General features: G+C 31.9%; 1 pseudogene; it reads right to left on the reverse strand.

The window, feature by feature from the left end:
- Positions 1-13,832: 13,832 nt before the first annotated feature.
- LOC136219325 (protein FAR1-RELATED SEQUENCE 11-like) lies at positions 13,833-17,733 on the reverse strand (annotated as a pseudogene).
- Positions 17,734-18,716: the final 983 nt, after the last annotated feature.

Raw genomic sequence — 18,716 nt, forward strand, 5'->3', positions numbered from 1 at the left:
CGAAGAGAAAAAGCTTACATGCGAATGGCAGTATATCGCAATAGAATCAAGAAGTATCATGATAGAAGGGTGCGAAAGGTGATAATCAATGAGAGCGACTTGGTCTTGAAAAAAGCAGATAAAATACAGTCCAGAGAAGGCAAAGGCAAATTAGGCGTCAACTGGATCAGACCTTACAGGGTATCCAAGAAGTTGGGACCATCAACTTTTGAAATAGAAGAAATGAGCGGCAAAAAGCTCCCGCGCACCTGGAATCTAGAGAATCTACGCCTATATAAACAGGCCAAGTAGTTCAAGGAAATGACGAGTACTCTTTTTCCTTTTATGAGTTTTTTCCCACTGGGTTTTCTGATAAAAGGTTTTAATGAGGCTTGGATCCCACACAGTTTATGTATCCATGTAATGAAAAGTCTTTTTTCTTCAACAGCAAAATAAAGACATTACAACGGTTACAATTATTCAATATGTTACAATTGAATGCATGTCCTTTTGAAACTGATAAACTTAAACACATAAATGTGTTGTCTACAACAGAAAGGCGGATGCATTATGCATCATTCGCAAAACCATATGGTTAATCTTAAACACATAAATGTGTTGCCTACAAAAGAAAGGCGGATGCATGATTACGCATCATTCGCAAAACCTTATGGTTAATCTTATGATTATTTGAAAGAAAAATTATAAGGCATAAAATTAAGCGAATAAACGAGTACTCAAAAATTGCAAAAAGGGTCTGGCCACCCTAATAAAAACAAAACTAACTACGAAAAATTACAAGTATGAAGTCGGCAAAAGGCAAGGGTCGCATACGAAAATAACCGGCATTAAGGCAACGAAGAATAAAACAGCAATTGCACATATATGAAAAGCGGCAGGTGAAGAAAGCAAAGTCGCTCGATTGATATATATACTGGCAGTTTGTTACATACAACAGTTCAGATATAAATAAAATTATACTACAGTTTCTTCTCCTTCGCCTCTATTGCCCCCTGCGCCTTCAGCGGCTCCTTCATCTTCTCCAGTGGGGTGCCCTTCGCCTTCAGCGGCTCCTTCATCTTCTCCAGTGGGGTGATCTGCTTCAAGCGAATCCCCAACAATTAGATCAGTAACCGCATCAGAGCGAGGTACCTCTTGTTCAACGTGAGAAACATCTTGTGGTGCCCCTTCTTCTACGTTCTGATTTGGGATCTCGCGGCTGGTTGGAGAGTCATTGGGACTCTGTCAGTCAAGGAGAAGTACCTCATCCATGTCAGCATCCTCCGCCTCCAACTTGTCCCATTTTTTAGCTAAATCCTTTTCAGGGATGGAAACTTTGGGGCGGTTGAGTACTAGCTCTGGATTCCCATGTTCATAAGCTGCATGGATTCGCTCTCCGTACCAGTAGATACAGGAGCTATCTTCAGATATGATCTCCTCCGTCTTCTTCTTTTGCATCTCCAAGGCTCCCTTGGACGAATTCAGGTCATCAATTGCTTTATGAAGCTCATTGGATTTAGCCTGAAGTAATTTAAGAGCTTCCTCCCTCTCGCCGACGGCCTTTTGACAGGCACCCTCGAGAGTCTTTACTTGGTTTTGAGCGTCATCGAGAAGCGACTTCTGAGTCGCCAATTCGGTACCAAGGTGTTCCAGCTCTCTCACCCTTTCAGCATCCCTATAGAGGGCACCCTCAGCGAAATTGATAATCTGCACATTAGGCGATACATGAATGAAAGAGCGGCGTATATTTGAAAGATAGAGCATGAGTGAAAAACAGTATACCTCTATGGCACGCTTCTCAATTCCCTCCATGGCAGTTGGAAGCGGCACCTTTTCGCTGATGCGAGGGGCAGATGGGAGTCGTCCAAGGACATTGCCTATAGAAGAAACAATGTCCTTACAAGAAAAGCTCACAGCCTTACCAAAGGTTCTAGTCCACCATCCACTCATATCAGGGATCGGCTGCGAATGCGTAAGGAAAAGGGTCAGGAGAATACGATGAGGCAAAAAGTAAAGAAACCGAGAAACGGGAAAATAAAGAAGGCAAAACTATAATACCTCGTGGATGGGAGTGCAATACTTTTCCTTTGATGGGGAGGATACGGGCGTACCTCCAACAGGCAAGATCACTGAAGTGTTTTTCTTCTTAGGGCGGGAAGACTCTACATCCGCATTGTTCTTCCGTTTCCGATTTAATGTAAGGTCCTCAGAAACGGGGTCCGGTGGCACGGAAACAATGGCAGTACAAGTCGCCGCGACAGAAGGAGACGCCCCCACAGATGGATTCGCCCCTGCGGAAGAGGTTGCTTCCGCCAGCCGTTTCTTCCTCCTCGCCAAAGCTTTCGCCTCTCGATCTGCAGCGAGTTGGGATAAAGGGTCACCCCTGCAAAGGGTTAAAAGAATTCATCAAAAGGGAAATAAACTAACAATACCTTGTACGAAAACGCGATAAGGGATATAGACAACATGATCTCCCTCGCGATAGGCAATCGCCACTCGGCTCCTTAACATATGGAATGCCTGATCATACGTCCATATGAAAGGGGGAGTGTTCTTCAAGAATTTTATAATGGCGGATTCTTCCTTGCTCGGATAACCAAAGTTCAAACTCTTTACATTAGGTCGACCCCAGCAGCGAAGAAAATTTGGATTCTCCTCATTAAACTTGATGAAGAAATAAGACTTATCCCACTCGCGGATTTTGTTCGACTTCTCGTCAAAGCCGTAGTAACCGCTCTGTCGGATGAAGGTAAAATACTCCCCCGAACTTTTGAAGTGGTGAAGCTTGGAGAAGATCTTGAGCGAGAAGGGGACCTCTAGACAATCTGCCAAAAATTTATCCAGGGTCAAGTCGGCCCATCCATTGGGATGCAGTTGTCCAGGTGCGATTCCATAACCACCAAGGATAGAAGCAACCTCATCCGCCAGTGGATACGTGAAACCGCAGATAACTTGGGCGACAAAAATGGTAAAATACCCCTTTGGGAAGTCGCCGGGACCTCTATTTTCCCCGGGAATGCTTGTTTCCAGGCCTTGAAGCCAGGGGTACTGCTCCCGCAAATCGTCGATCGTCTCGCGGCAAACTAAGCTTCCCGACCTATCCTTCTTCGGTAATAAGCGGAGAGTTGGGATAGGTGGTGGAATCAACTTCCTAGGGTCGAAACCTAGGCCCTCGTCAGTCGTATTCGCCAGATGGAGAAACTCGACGGGATAGGAATCAGACCTAGGAGAGCTAGTTGAAACTTCATCAATCATCTCATCAACCTCATGAGACACCTCGCGATCGTAATTTTCGTCGAAGGGGGTGAAATCAAGTTCAGGGTTCGACATATCAGTAAGAGGAACGAACAGAAATAAAATGGTTGAAGGAGTTACAGAAAGAGAAACTTACATATGAGAAAGAATGCAGAGAAAAACGAACGCAAAAGGGTTGATGCCGGAGAGGAAATGACAGAAAACGAAAGAACCACTTTCGAATTTTTACCCAGACAAAGATGAAGAGTTGCCTAAAACATACGAAAAGACCCTAAAGGGCTCTTGTCAAACTAGGGGGGAGGCATGTGATGATCCGCGAAGCCAACCGGGCCGAATCATAAACACGGGCCCAACCTAAACTTAAGCCCACGGTTCAAGATTAAATGGGCTCCTAATAAAGGAGGAGGCTAACCGTCCCGAAATCCTAACAAGGCACTAAACCACCCACTTAAACAAACGAGACCACGTTTGTGGCCACGTAGAGGATGTGGCACAGAAAGAGTAACCGCCCTCGGCGGTTGCCTAGAAAGGCTTATAAAAGAGATAAGAAAGCCAAAAGAGGGGTAAGTTCACATTTTTCCTCAATACGATTATCAATCTACTAGAATTCCACATAAAACTGACTTGATCGTCGGAGAGTTTTCCCGGAGATCCTGTCTCCGGTTTTGTTTTGCAGGTAAATACGACGAGGATCATTCAATTAAATCCGGCAAGTTATCAAATAAATAATCCAATTAACAAAAAAGCAACAAATAAAAGAGATGACACATCGATGAAGACGATATGATGAATCGAACCTTACCTTGCCGGACGACTCGAGCAGCAGAGGAGAACGAAGACTACTGCAGACAGACGGTGCGGCTACTGCGGATAAAACGGAACAGACGGTGCGGCTACTACAGACAGACAATGTGGCTACTGCAGATAAAACGGAACAAACGGCAAAAGCGACTAATAACCGCAGACAACGGATGAGTGAGGTCACCGGCAGCCATAGAGGAAGAGTTGTGGATTCGTTCTTTTTCCGGGAGAGGAGAAGAAGAAAAATGTGGCTGCAAATTTTGTTATAACCCTAATATCTAAAGTTATGCATTTACACCTCATATTTCATTAATTTCAGAGTAAATTACACCAATGGTATCTGAACTTTACCCTAATTCACACTTTGGTATCTATATTACATTTTGTCTCAAAAATATATCTGAAGTAATGATGACCGAACAATTAAGTATATTTTACCGGTTAATGGCCGGTCAATGCGATTTTGACGAGTAAATTACACTGATGGTACCTGAACTTTACCCGAATTCATATTTTGGTACCTAGATTTCATTTTGTCCAAAAAATACACTTCAAGTAAAGATGACTCAATATTTTAGTATATTTGTACGATCAGTGATTGATCAACTCGAGTTTGACCATTTTAAGTTAAAAATTGAGATCAATCATACACTTAATTAACATAAAATTATACTAATGTCATTTAGCTCATAAATGACAATATTATAATTTTATGTTAATTGAATGTATGGTGAGTTCCAATGTTTAGTTCATGTTATCCGGTCACTAACCAATCAAATGAACTAAACCTTTCAGTCATCTTTACTTGTATTATGTTTTTAGGATAAAATAAAATCCAGGTACCGAAGTGTGAATTATGGTAAAATTCGGGTACTATTAATGTGATTAACTCATGAAACTCGCATTGATCGGTCATAACCGGTAAAAATATACTAAATTGTCCGGTCATCGTTACTTCAGGTATATTTTTGGGACAAAATGTAATCTAGATACCAAAATGTAAATAATGTAAAATTCAGGTACCATTGGTGTAGTTTACACATTAATTTCATATTGACCCCCTAGTCATTTAATTGATGAACATCGACCCTAGTTGTCTAAATCGAGTTCGGTTAAGCCCTTCTACGACACAATTACCCTCCTTTAACTTATTTAAGTATAAATTTAATCCACTCCCATCAATTGATCTATTAATCATAAATAAATAAGTTTAGTTTCAATTAGGTATTTATATTATAATGCATTTATGTGTTGTAGATTAATTCACCCTTAATTTAGAAATAGAAATAGAAGTTAATTTAGTTTCTAATTAATTTAGCTTTGTATTAATAATTTATTTGATTAGATCTGATTTCTATCTTCCTTAGCTTAATTTGATTTAATCGATTTTATCAAATTAATTAGCTAATCGTTTTATTCCCATAAATAAAAAGTAAGATAAACAAAACAATAAATCGCTTATAGATTTCTATTTAATTTTGAAAACCCAATACATAAGGTTATGTCATAATCGTATGTATGGTAATAAAAAATGAGTAAATCACCATTTGCTGTTAGGAAATGTTTTTTTCCTTGATTTGTATTTAAGTTATTGGTTTGTTGGTAATCACAAATATGAGATGTTGATGTCTGCTTTCTTTATTGATTTGTATCTTAAATTTATATTGCTCATTGTTTTTTCCTTTTTACTTTTTCAACATCAACTCTCACGTAATTAATATTGTAACTCTAATAGGGAAACATGTCTCGCAGCGTAGTTGGTGTTGATGTCAGGCGGTTCATGCATTTGTTTTGCGTTTGGTGGCAATGTAATTAGTTTTTTTTTGTTCTTTGTGGTTGCTATATATATATATATAAGTGTAACTCTACGATGAAGTAGTTGTGTATGTAATTATGTATGTATGTTTGGCAGTTATGATATAAATTGTTCCTTTTAGGATCATTTAGTTGGCATCCGCAGAGAATATAGTCTTTTGTAAACACTTTATTTTGGCTACTATAGATGTCCCACCATGTGAGTCACCTTTTTGGTATCTATATTACATTTTGTCTCAAAAATATATCTGAAGTAATGATGACCGGTCAATTAAGTATATTTTACCGGTTAATGGCCGATCAATGCGATTTTGACGAGTAAATTACACTGATGGTACTTGAACTTTATCCGAATTCACATTTTGGTACCTAGATTTCATTTTGTCCAAAAAATACACTCCAAGTAAAGATGACTCAATATTTTAGTATATTTGACCGATTAGTGATTGATCAACTCGAGTTTGACTATTTTAAATTAAAAATTGAGATCAATCATACACTTAAATTAACATAAAATTATACTAATGTCATTTAGCTCATAAATGACAATATTATAATTTTATGTTAATTGAATGTATGGTGAGTTCCAATGTTTAGTTCATGTTATCCGGTCACTAACCAATCAAATGAACTAAACCTTTCAGTCATCTTTACTTGTATTATGTTTTTAGGATAAAATAAAATCCAGGTACCGAAGTGTGAATTATGGTAAAATTCGGGTACCATTAATGTAATTAACTCATGAAACTCGCATTGATCGGTCATAACCGGTAAAAATATACTAAATTGTCCGGTCATCGTTACTTCATGTATATTTTTGGGACAAAATGTAATCTAGATACTAAAGTGTAAACAATGTAAAGTTCAGGTACCATTGGTGTAGTTTACACATTAATTTCATATTGACCCCCTAGTCATTTAATTGATGAAGGCCCTGTTCTTTATCACTTAATTTCAGTAACAATCAGTTCAGTTCAGTTCAGTTCAATTCAGTTCAGTTCAGTTCAGTTCAGTTCAATTCAATTCAGTTCAGTTCAGTTCAGCATTCAGTTTCAGCATCCAGTTTCAGCATTCAGTTTCAGTATTCAGTAATTTATCATTATTTATTATATTATCATTATTTATATATAATTTATTATAATAATTATTATTATTTATCTATAATTTATCATTTATTATTATTATTATTATTATTATTTATAGTTTATCATTATCAAGAAATGATAGTTTATTAAAGTATATATGGTTTAATAAAAAAAAACTAAAATATGCATCCATATTTAAAAATTAGGAATTGCATCCATATTATGAATTATTTCTCAAATTTATCCAATTTATCAATGTTAGGGATAAAATTCCACCATTTTAGACGTTAGAGGTAAAATTACTTCTGACCCAAAACGTTATTTTTGCACTTTAACCCTTAATTAAAATAAAAAGTTAAGAGTTTGTATTCATATGAAGATTTGTATTTAATTTCATAGGCTTTAAATTATATATAAATTTGTGTTTGTATGTAATTTGTATTTTTAATTTAAATTAGACTTATTTTTATTTAATTTCATAGGCTTTTATCGAGCCAAGATTTTATCATCCCGGGCTTTTATTTGATATTCAATTTAGTTTTATCTTTAATAATATATTTATTTATTATTGATATTATTAAATTTATTAGAACCATTATTATTATTATAAGTTCATTAATGTCCAATATTATCATGAAAATTATTTTAAAGTCTAATATCATCATTATTGTTAAGTTCGGTTAAGTTCGGTAGCATTCAGTTAAGTTCAGTAGCATTCAGTTAAGTTCAGTATTCAGTAGTATTTAGTTAAATTCAGTTCAGTATTCAGCAGTATTCAGTTCAGTTCAATTCAATTCATTTCAGTTCAGTTCAGTTCAGTTTTTTTCAGCGATAAAGAACAGAGCCGAACATCGACCCTAGTTGTCTAAATCGAGTTCGGTTAAGCCCTTCTACGACACAATTACCCTCCTTTAACTTATTTAAGTATAAATTTAACCCCACTCCCATCAATTGATCTATTAATCATAAATAAATAAGTTTAGTTTCAATTAGGTATTTATACTATAGTGCATTTATGTGTTGTAGATTAATTCACCCTTAATTTAGAAATAGAAATAGAAGTGTAATTTAGTTTCTAATTAATTTAGCTTTGTATTAATAATTTATTTGATTAGATCTGATTTCTATCTTCCTTAGCTTAATTTGATTTAATCGATTGTATCAAATTAATTAGCTAATCGTTTTATTCCCATAAATAAAAAGTAAGATAAACAAAACAATAAATCGCTTATAGATTTCTATTTAATTTTGAAAACCCAATACATAAGGTTATGTCATAATCGTATGTATGGTAATAAAAAATGAGTAAATCACCATTTGCTGTTAGGAAATGTTTTTTTCCTTGATTTGTATTTAAGTTATTGGTTTGTTGGTAATCACAAATATGAGATGTTGATGTCTGCTTTCTTTGTTGATTTGTATCTTAAATTTATATTGCTCATTGTTTTTTTCCTTTTTACTTTTTCAACATCAACTCTCACGTAATTAATATTGTAACTCTAATAGGGAAACATGTCTCGCAGCGTAGTTGGTGTTGATGTCAGGCGGTTCATGCATTTGTTTTGCATTTGGTGGCAATGTAATTAGTTTTTTTTTTGTTCTTTGTGGTTGCTATATATATATATATAAGTGTAACTCTATGATGAAGTAGTTGTGTATGTAATTATGTCTGTATGTTTGACAGTTATGATATAAATTGTTCCTTTTAGGATCCTTTAGTTGGCATCCGCAGAGAATATAGTCTTTTGTAAACACTTTATTTTGGCTACTATAGATGTCCCACCATGTGAGTCACCTTTTGCTTTTTTTTTTTTTTACTTTATGAAATATTATATTTAAAATAAAAGTTCTCATGTGATCATTTATTCAAGTTGTGTATGATTAAGCAAAAACACTATTTGCAAGTCATGCCAAACATTAATATTTTTTTCAAATAAATTGTTGTACCGAGCACACATATTAAAACCGTGTGAAATTTCTTCATTGGTCTAAAATAAGTGAAACATAATAATTAAGTGGTTTTTTAATTTCTACTTTTTCATCCTCACAAATAAAAATAACTAGTAAATAGTTTTCAACATGCATTTTGTTAAACATTTAAAAAGATCTTTTCAAGATGTAATTCTCTATAAATATTAAGTCTTTCATATAATTAATTTGTATGTTTGAAATTAATGTCCACTTTTTTCTATTTGCAATACACCTTTTAAAAAAATTAAAAAATCACTTGACAACTTGTTTTTTTTTTTCATTTCCACGATCACAAAAACAGAAACATTGTCAATAGTATCTATTTGAAATAAATTTCTCTACTAAACACATATATAAAAATTATGTGAAATTCCTTCATTTGTTTAAAAAAATAGTGAAGCATAATAATTAATTGATTTTTTTTATTTATACGATTTCATCCTTACAAATAAGCACAAATAGTTTGCAACATGTTTTTTCTTAACCATTTAAAAAGGACTTTGCAAGTTTATTTTAGTAGCAGATACAATTCTCTTTAAAGATTAAGTCTTCCATATAAAATTAATTTTTTATATTTGAAATTAAAATCCAATATTTTCAATTTATAGTGTACCTGTTAAAAAAGCTTAAAAAATATTTAATAGATTTCTAAGTTTCTGACACAACTAGAAACTTTGTGGATGAAGCCTACCGCGATTGGGCTTTCTAACACGAGAGGTTTCACATGACGCTACATTACTATTTAAACTCAGAGTTCAATTGTGAAACAACAGTTCACAGGACCAATGTCGGAGAAAGAGTTGTCACTTGGATTTTAGGTCCAAAAATGTTACTGAGATTCCTTACGGGAAGCAAGTGGGTTCGGAAAGTTAGGTACACTTAGAGAAAGTTAATATTCCCTCAGAAGAAAATATTAAACACCCCTAAAATCGCTCGGCAAACCCACCGACCTCCTACTTAGCATTTCTAAATACGTCCATGCTATTAATAGCTCTTTTAAGTTTTTTTAATTCGTTTTGAACGCTTGTTTTGTTTGGAAAAAAATCTTGTTTTATGATATATTACACATTTATACACAAATTAAACAAACAACAACATATTACAACCCCAAAAACAATGAAATAATACAATTACATCCGATCATTTCGAGATCTTTAATATGCACCAAAACAATGTTCTTCTATATTGATTATCTTCATCTTCTCATGATCCAACTACTACTTAGCAGATGCATCGAAACGACTGGGAAATTGCCTCGGGAAGAAGTAAGTAGTTCTATGAGGCATTTTCAGAAATGCAACCAATAAACCACACGCATAGAAGCGAGAACCGACCTTTACCAATACTCAACTCACACGCTCTGTCAACTTGGCTCTTCTGATAACATTCAAAGAAATTTAAAAAAATTAATAAACTTACTGCAACTTGGTAAAGATTGAAGAAAAAATTGTTAAAATCATTTAATCAAAATGAAACTGTATACCTAGATTTGTTCCTGCTAAAATCTTCTTTAGTCGAAGGAGGATACAGGCTACAAAGGACGGTGGGGAGAGGAAAAGGAAGAGAAGAGAAGAGATGTGAGGAAAGGAGACAATAGATGCTTCAATCCTGTAATTTATAATTTAAAATCAGAATGAAAATATGGAAGAGTGAAGGAATAATATTAGAGCAAAATCGGTGGAAAATTGAAAAATAGATATAAATAAGGTAAAGAAAGGGAGATGAACTTTTTATTTGCAAATATTATTAACAATAGGGATTATGGACTAATCTATTCCCTTTTTATTTGAAAGTAATATTTACGGTGATAGTAAGAATACTTATGTACACGGGTAGATTGATTGAAGAGATGGTCAATCAGTTCATGTCTATAACATGGGAAGATTTCTTTAACTTATTGAGTGTATATATATATGTGATTGAATGTTATCTTATTGAGTATGTGCATGAAGCTTGTATGTAAGTTTATATGAATATGTATGTGCATAAAGCTTGTATATAAGCTTGTATGAATATTGGTATGAACTGACTAGTAAAAGATTGTGTATGAAGTCATCTATGCACAAGTTAGACAAAACAAGTTAGCTGACTATCATGAATAAGTATGCTGCAACAAAATAAAGAGTCATATATCTTTTGGTGTGACTTAAATAAGTATGACCCAACAAAATTGGGTATGTGTATGAAACTTGCATGTGATTAGGCTCCATTCTTTATCGCTGAAAAAAACTGAATGCTACTGAATACTGAAATGAACTGAATTTAATTGAATGCTACTGAACTTAATTGAATGCTACCGAACTTAACCGAACTTAACAATAATGATGATATTAAACTTTAAAATAATTTTAATGATAATATTGGATATTAATAAGCTTATAATAATAATAATAATGGTTCTAATAATAATAATAATATCAATAATAAATAAATATATTATTAAAGATAAAACTAAATTGAATATCAAATAAAAGCTCGGCTCGATAAAAGCCTATGAAAATAGATAAAAACTAGTATTGTGTCCGCGTGTTGCACGGGTGGATAAATGTTTTGTACATAAATTTAATATTTAATATTTTTAAAAAAATAATTTAAATTTACAAATTGTAAATAAATTAACAAACATACATTTATAATTGTTTGATAATAGTGTTTGGAAGTTATTGAAGTCATAATCTATTGTGCCTGTTGACATGTTTGCAAAGGTCCTTCATTTCCGTTCTTGTATAATATTTTTTCTATATAATCTTGTAATTTTAAAATATTTACTACACTTTATGCCGATATTTTCAATCAAATTATAGCTCTTCTTAAAATTCTTTTTCTCGTGTGTTCTAAAATCTTTGATAAATCCATGGATTTGAAATAAACATGTCTTTCTTTTTAAATTTATTTGGTTTATATAATAGTTTGGAGGTTTAAATATTGTGTTAATTATTACAACGAAAAATGTGTTATAATTTTTTTTTCAATTATATCATTTATTTTCATTGAGACATCTTGCAAGTTATTTTATTATATCTATTAAATATAAATATAATTTTTTCAGTTATATTGGTTTTAATGTTATTTAGATATTTTGTAAGTTATTTTATTATATATATTAAATATAAATTATTAGATTAGATATAATATTTTTAATATTTCTGTGTTATTATTTTGACAACTCATCACAAAGCATTTAAAACTTTTCTTATTAATTTCTTTATGCTTCCAATATTATATGTAGTATAATATAATGTTTAGAATGATAATGATGACAACACATGATTTATAATTGAAATAAATGTCATTGCAAGTATAATGTTTCAATACATCTTCAACACGTATCCAACTTTAATAAACAACTATTGTGTGAAACATTATATCTATTCGTACAAAAAATGCATAAAAATAAAAAATTCAATCCATATGAGTTAGATAAACCCAAATTGAAAAAATCAGTGGACTTCACCAGGTTCTGAATTTGGAAAATTAATCTAACTCTAATTAAACCAAACAATTGAGTTCATATAAAGCCGAAAATCCAAATTTTAGTTAAAGTTAACAATCAAAACGATTACACCTAGCAACTTATACTAAAATAGAATGAAAATATACAAAATCTTTATTTAGTCATTTTGCAAAAAAGAGACAAAAAAAACATAGATAAGGGAGCGAGAGATATGGAACATTACAATTGATAATAAAATAACTACTATATATGAAAAAAATCGAATAATTACCTTCAGAAACATAATGATTTCCTGTAATTTATGACATATTTGTTTTCCCGATTTCAATTGTCTATGCCTCTTCTATTTCCATCAGATTTATTTAATTGGAGATATCAAGTCTAAATTCTCTAAATTCTTGAAAAAAATGTTATTAATATAGTTTACCAATTGACCGCTCCTAAATAAATCTGAATTTTGCTTCAAAAAAAAATCTTAATCTCTTAATGAAATAATAACAAAATTATAAGACTATATTATTTGAAGTAAGAACAAAATTATAAGATTAAGAACAAAACTAATACATAATCAAAGTTAAGGGTCGAGGATGTCTTTGATTTTTGGTGGTCAATCAATATAATGATAAAAAATACTATATACCATACTTTATATATAGGTTTATTTGTGACTTTTGGATTTCCTTTGCTTTGTATTTTTTCATCTTTCTGTAACTCTTACTTTATTTTATTACTTTAACTAATTGGCTATTAATTTACAATAAATAATGTGTTAATATAGTATTCATGACATAGAGATAATTAAAACTCATTAACTCATGGATTTCCTTCGCTTTGTGTTTTTTCATATTTCTGTAACTCTTACTTTCTTTTATTACTTTAATTGATGGGCTATTAATTGACAATAAATCATGTGTTAATAGTATTCATGATATAGAGATAATTAAAACTTATTAACTCATTTATTCTTTTTGCTCTTACAGTGCCAACTAAACCAAAAAAACCTCTAAAACACTTCTTGTAAATTCTCTTTGCTTCCGCTATTTTATATATATATATATATATATATATATATATATATAGAGAGAGAGAAGATATAGATATAGTATATAGATATGAGGAATGAATAAATGATTTTTAAATTTTGATAACACTAATATATGGGGAATGAATTCATTTTACTATAGATTATATATATATATATATATATATATATATATATATATATATATATATATATATATAATAGCGGAAGTAGAGAGAATTTGTAAGATGTATTTTAAAGGCCTTTTAGAGGCTGATCTTCGGGAAACTGTCGGTGTGAAGAATGAAGCTGCACAACTCCGTGTAATTCTTAAAACATATTTAATTATTGAAACGTCTTTGATAACCCTATTTATGAATACAAGCCCGCTAACGGGCGCCCCGGGGCGCTAGATAAGAATTTTTTTTTATATAATAATGCTAATATTTCATTAAGTAGTAAAATTGCAAGTACAAGATGAGACCAGTAAGGCATAAAACCTCACATACATATAGGCTAAGCCTAATACATAGTCCACTAGGGCAAGAAAATGACTATTAAAAGCAAAAAGGGACATCAAAGGCAAATCGAACATAAACAATAGTTGAAACATATATTTATCATAGCTCCAAATGCGCCGTGAAGCAACTGTAGACCAATCTTCAACATTTGAACCATTTTGAACCTTCGGATCTAAGTCATTTCTTATGCATCCACGTAGATCCAGTGATCTACGGATAAGATCTACCGTTTCTGCCATTGCTAAAACAGAAAAAGTTACAAAAATAAAGATTGTAGCCACCAGATGCACTTCTAACAGATCTTTATAAGATCCAACTAACAAGACCAGCACAAACAAAAGGAAAAACAACTACAAAAACAAAAAACAAAGAAAAAATAAAAACGATGGGAGGAGGAAGAAGGAAGACTCAACTAGACTGCAGCAAAGAGGAAGAGAGCTAACGGAAGATCGACAGGTTGGGATGGGGCAAAGAAGAAAAAAGAAAAAAGAAAGAAGAAAGCGGTAGGAGGCGGTGGTGGTGGGAGTTGACGGAAGGGTATGTAAATCCTAGAGAGAATGCAGACCTTCTCTCTCTATATAAGAATTTTTTTATCATTAATTACTACATTGAAAGAATAAATAAAAGGATGTCATTATTGATCATTAATCATTTTTTTTACTAATTGATCATTAATCATTTCTTTTGACTTATTAATCATTAATCATTTTTTTTACTAATTGATCATTAATTACTCCATTTTATTCCTACCATAACATCTCATTCCTTCTATTTTCTATTCCCACTATTTCATCTTCCCTTAGAAATTTTATAATTTTTTCAACTTTTTTTTCATCTTCCAACCATAACATCTCATTTCCTCCATAATATTTCCCACCATTTCACATTCTTTTTGAGATTTTTTCTTTCAATTTCTGCAGATTTTTTTCTTTCAATTTATGTCCTAACTTCCTTTCCACCAACCAAAAAAATAATCAAATTGGCCTTTGAAATTTAAGGCCTGAACATCCTCTCCACTTTCTTCTCGCCATTTCATCTGTCCAATTTAACAATCATTTCTCATCCTAATCAAATAAAAAAAAAGGATTTCCAACTCATAAAATAAAAGAAAAATCATAATTAACAACTCAAAAAATAATGTCTACAAAAGTGGCCCAAAAAATTAGTAGTTTAGTTGAGTAATCTAATATTTGACTAAAAAGATAGGATTCAAATCTTTATTACATGTATCAACTTTGTTTTTTTATCGGTGCACCATTCAACACAGTAGCATCATCTTTATCCATCTCACAATTATTTGCATAATGTCCAAGTTTCTTACATTTAGAACAATGTCTTGTTTGTTTTGTCATTTCTTTTCCACTCTGTATTCGTTTGTTCTTCTGTCTTCCTTTGGGTTTCGACTTTGGAGGGCAAAAAATATCTTCATTGTTGATCAACTCAGTAGATTGTATAATTTGATCACTTAAAAATTGAGTTGTGCTTTCATCAAGACGCCAGCGAATCAGAAAGTAAATAGATGGAACTTCATGACAGTCCTTTTGAAGAAATATTCGCAATATATGCCGGCAAATTATCCCCAAAAACTTATACTGCTTGCAAGAGCACATTGCAACCTTTCCATCCCAAAATACTTTGTGACATCGACTATTTTCATTTGCATAATATCTAACTGTGAAATCATAACCATCATCGCAAATGATTGAATATTGATTTGATCTACGACATTCTTCTTTGAACTTCTCAAAAGCAAATAAAGTGAGTACTTGAGAAGCATTTTCTTCCAAAGGGGACTTGACTTTTAAAACATTCTTCTTAGTGACAGCTGCCATATTATCATGTGATTGTCTTTGGATAATCTCTCGAACAGTAACATCAATCTAACAAAACAATAAACATAATAAAAACGAATCACTTTGAAACTTTGTACACCAGTCAAAATTTAAATAGAAATCAAATTAAGAACATGTACATATAAAGCCAAAAGATTTAATAAATTAAATTCAATGAATTGAAATTAAATTAGTTCATCAACTATTCATGCAAATAGTTTCATTAAAAAAATTGTTCATGCAAACAAAATTCCCTATTCCGATCATGATTTTTTTTAATTAAATCAAAAAGCTTGAAATTCATCAAACCAAATTCCGGAAAAAACATAAAATAAACAACCACACATTAATAGTACCTACTAGTTCCACTATTTGAGATGGGAAAAAAGTGAGTTTCTACTAACCTGTTTAGCAAGATCGTTTAAAGTTGAATTGGACGACACAAATCTATTGATAAACCATTAATATACTCGGATCTTCCCGTAGTCCTCATCCCTCCAAAGTAGTAACTTCGAAGGTATGCCGGTGCCCAAAATTCTTTGATATTATACAAAAATTTTACATGTTTATTGTCAAGCAAGTTGTATTTGCTAAGAACAAGGGGTTATTGGGTCTCAAAATCTTCAATCGTCTCCAACTTATAGAGCATATAAAGATCTTTGCACCACGTTTGGTATTTATCACGGAGAATAAATGTGAACCAACCACTAAATTTTGAAGTGATATGCCATATACAAAAGCAATGTTTAGTGTTTGGCAATACTTGAGAAATTGCTTGTGTCATCCATGGATCTTGGTCTGTTATGATCGTTTTTTATGGCTTCTTCATAGTATCCACAAAAGTCTTCAAGAAAATAAAAACATATACGTTAGAATTAATGAAATATATATGTCACTACTATAGTGTAATAAAAAACGCTAGGAATAATTGAGTAATTTAAAAGCAATGAACATAGTGCAAAAAATTAAATTTTATAAAATAATGAACAATGCAAAAATTTGGAGGAATAATTGAGTTAGTTAAAAGTAAGCTATTTTGCATGAGAAAAAATAAATGAAAATGATGTATACATCCATTAACCATTTGAAAGTATCTGCAGTTTCATTCCGGAGTAGTGCACATCCAAAAAATATTGTTTTTCCATGATTATTAATACCAACAAATATACCACATGGCATGTCATATAAATTTACAAGTTGTGTCAAAGACTACAGCATCTCCATATTTGTCATACCACTCAATTGATTGAGCAGGACACCAAACCAAGTGCTCCAATTTCTTCTCATGATCAACCTTAACAACGTTGTGGAAGTTGGAATTTTCTTCTTTGCAAGATTTGAAATACTCTATCAAATTGGAAACATCATTCCCAGAAACTGTTTTTCTCACTTTGGTAAAAAGATTTCGGATATTTTTTTCAAGAAAAGGAAGCTCTCCATGCTCTACATTTTTTTCAAGCTCAAGAACACGAATAATTTGTCTCACCGATAGACTGGCTTCTTTCAATAGCAGAAGATGTGCCTCATCTTTTTGACTTATCATTCTATTAGCAGAAAGGAACCGCACTTGTGATTGAGATAGTAAAGCATGATTATGCTCTTCTATAAATGTAGTTGTGTGCCACTCTTCATGAAATATTTCATTGCAAATCTTCAATTTGATACGCAGGTGAGCATTACAGCTACATTTATCAGAAACTCTATTTCTTTGCTCCTTATTTGGGTCAATTTGCTTTCCTGGTTGAGTTCGACTGCGATGACAGTAGAAATCACGCCTTTCAATTATACCATCTTTTTTTGTTCGATATTTCCGAATGATAAAACCGTGTCGGCGTGCATAATTTTGGTAAAATGCACATGCTTCTTCTTCACTTAAAAATGTTTGACCCACAAATGGTTGTAACCGTAGACTTGCTTGATCATGAGTTTCTTCTACATTATCTTCTTCCATGAATGCAACTATTTCTTCATCGAATGGGAGGACATTCAAATCAAACATTTTGCTCTAAACTCAAAGAAGTGGAAATGAAATGGCAAAAATAAAGTAGAGGGAATGAGATATTAAAGCCTTATAATTGAAAGTGTAATCTGAATATTATTTTTTTTGGCGGAAAATGAAGTGGAGGGAAAAAGTTGAAATTATAAAATTTCTAAGGGAAGATGAAATGGTGTGAATAGAAAATAGAGGGAATGACATGTTATGGTGGGAATAAAATGGAGTAATTAATGATCAATTAGTAAAAAATGATTAATGATTAATTAGTCAACAAAAATGATTAATGATCAATTAGTAAAAAAAAGATTAATGATCCATAATGACATCCTTTTATTTATTCTTTCAATGTAGTAATTAATGACAATTATTTTTCTTATCTAGCGCCCCGGGGGCGCTCGTTAGCTTTTGCCTTATGAATAATTAATTATTAAAACGCCTTTGATAAATTGTAGTTCATAATTTTCATTTTCATCTCATTTAATTATTGTAAATAACGTATTTCTAACTCTTAATAAATTTGTATCATTGATTTGCACATAAATTTTTCGGATTTTCTTGTTAGTTTCTAGTTTTTCAACTATAATACATTTGCACATGTCAAAATTATATAATTAAATATTAGATTTAATTTTCACTAACTGTAATTATGAATTCATTAAGTTGAACTCGTCCCATAAATTAATCAATTAAAGCCAATAATTTTATAAAAGCAACTTCATAAATCTGGATATTGTTATAGCTAATAACCTCTAATAATAATAATAATAATAATAATAATAATAGACTAATATATTAATCGGTTGAACTTGTCTAGAAAAAATTAATTGGCCTTGAACTTTAAAGGGTATCATGTTAATCACTAAACTTGTTTAAAAATCTAAATATAAATACTTAATATACCAATAAAAAAACTTGAAATAGAATGTGAAAATCATCAAATAAAAACATGTCATATTTATATCAATTTCATTCTTTCATCCTTCATT

This window comes from Euphorbia lathyris, chromosome 1 (assembly GCF_963576675.1).
Source record: "Euphorbia lathyris chromosome 1, ddEupLath1.1, whole genome shotgun sequence".
NCBI classification, from domain to species: Eukaryota; Viridiplantae; Streptophyta; class Magnoliopsida; order Malpighiales; family Euphorbiaceae; genus Euphorbia; species Euphorbia lathyris.